Source organism: Ipomoea triloba, chromosome 16 (genome assembly GCF_003576645.1).
Source record: "Ipomoea triloba cultivar NCNSP0323 chromosome 16, ASM357664v1".
Lineage (NCBI taxonomy): Eukaryota > Viridiplantae > Streptophyta > Magnoliopsida > Solanales > Convolvulaceae > Ipomoea > Ipomoea triloba.
Window position 1 is genome coordinate 11,521,832 of NC_044931.1, and position 1,956 is coordinate 11,523,787.

A 1,956-nucleotide genomic window follows, 5' to 3' on the forward strand; every position below is an offset into this window, starting at 1 on the left:
GGAGTACTAGTGACTTCACTTAATTAAGCTATAATGCGCATGGCTATGACTCTCTTATTTTTCAAGGTGAGACTCTTAAAAGTTACTAACATTTGTACTTATGTTGCATTATACTTTCATGGATTTATTCATTTATCTTAAATTTTCCCATTCTCTAGAAGTTTTTACTAATTTGCCATCTGCAATAAATGAGGTTGAATTAAAAAAATTGTGAATTCAGTGTACACAGACATGTTTGGGTTCACACTAACCATTTCTCAAATTTGCTTCCTTCCATTTGCACTGCACTGCTTTATCACTGAATTATTTCATCCCTTCCCTGGTGCTTCTGCAACTACCTTTACCCTTTACCTGTAACTGCAAAAGGTTAGCATGCAACTATCAACTTGGACAAATTTAAAAAAAAAAAAAAAAAAAAAAAAAAACAAAGTGAAGTCACTACCCGAGGGTATGCACTGTAAACCTTGCCTTGTGACTCTAGTTGGCTAAGGACTACATCTGTCGGTAAATTAATATGCCCATCGCCAGGCATTATTAATAGAGTTCTACTACATAGACTCCCATTTTATACTCACTCACTTTTACTCCCTGATGTGGTAAGATATGATAGGTTATCTTCATCTTGTGAGTCCCCAGACAAGTGTCAACATCAAACTTATCTTCATCTTGTGAGTCCCCATACAAGTGTCAACATCAAACTTATCTTCATCTTGTGAGTCCCCATACAAGTGTCAACATCAAACTTATCTTCATCTTGTGAGTCCCCATACAAGTGTCAACATCAAACTTATCAAACTTTTGTGTGAGAGAGTAAAAGTAGGGAATAGAACTTGGGAATCTAAATAGTATTTTCCTTATTAATACCTTAGTACCTGCATAAATCCACGTATACATGGTATGATGTTGGGGTACGTAAAAAGAATATATTTACAAATGAATGCTACCCTGAAGCAAATGTCTAACAGTCATTAAAGTAGTGTAAATTACCAAAAGAGTTAATTCCAGAAATGGTCATTCGACTTTTATCAATTTTTGTCCTCGACTTTTAATTTTTACAAAATAATTATTTTATGGACCTCCTTTATACTCTTCTTCACTACTTTTGACCTTCAAGCCCAACAATTGCTTCTAACGCCAATGCCACCATTAACTCAAGTTCCTCCATAATAGATGTCTGCGCCACTTTCAATCTTTATGGCTCTTGATGCGCTGATTATGTCACCTCTCTCAATTGCCACATCGTCCCTACCCACGTTCTCACCTTCTCCAACCTCCAAAATTTCTCCTCCCCTTTACTATAAACCCTCTTCCCTCACTACAACATTTTGATTTGCAAAATTTAGAGCGCCTCTATCACTGCCGATGGTATATCACTCTTTGATCCAAATTTTTATCTAAAGTTGTGCATCTCTGTTCACGGGCTCAATAGAATTCTTTTAAGAGGTTATAGCTAGCTGTGCAAGGACGGCAATAGAGAAAATCGAATATTGTTTATTTCATTACCGAATAAGGTTAACGTTCATCAAATTTGCCTTAACTTGTCGATATCGACGCCCCACACCAACCATGGTGCCTAAAGCACCACCACTTTCTCTTATAACTCTCCTCTGACCCACCTCCCTCTTTTTCCCCCTTCACATCTCCACTTCCACTCTCTCCCCCCAACTCCTACAATACTACTAGAAATTTCTAGTAAAGATTGCACCTATTCCCTGCACTTTTCTCTTTTAGAGAATTTGGGCTTCTAAGAAATAAATTTCAAAACGCTTTTAAATGATTCCTCAAATTTAGGATTTGGGTTTCCTCTTGAAATTTGTTATGCTGCCAACAATTTAGCACTCACAAGTCTTAACATTTCTTTCCTTTAGTTTCTTGTTTGACAAAACCATTTTCAATTTTACTGATCTTCCTTTTTGATTCTAGTAATATTATGAGATAAATGCGTAGATGTTTAAA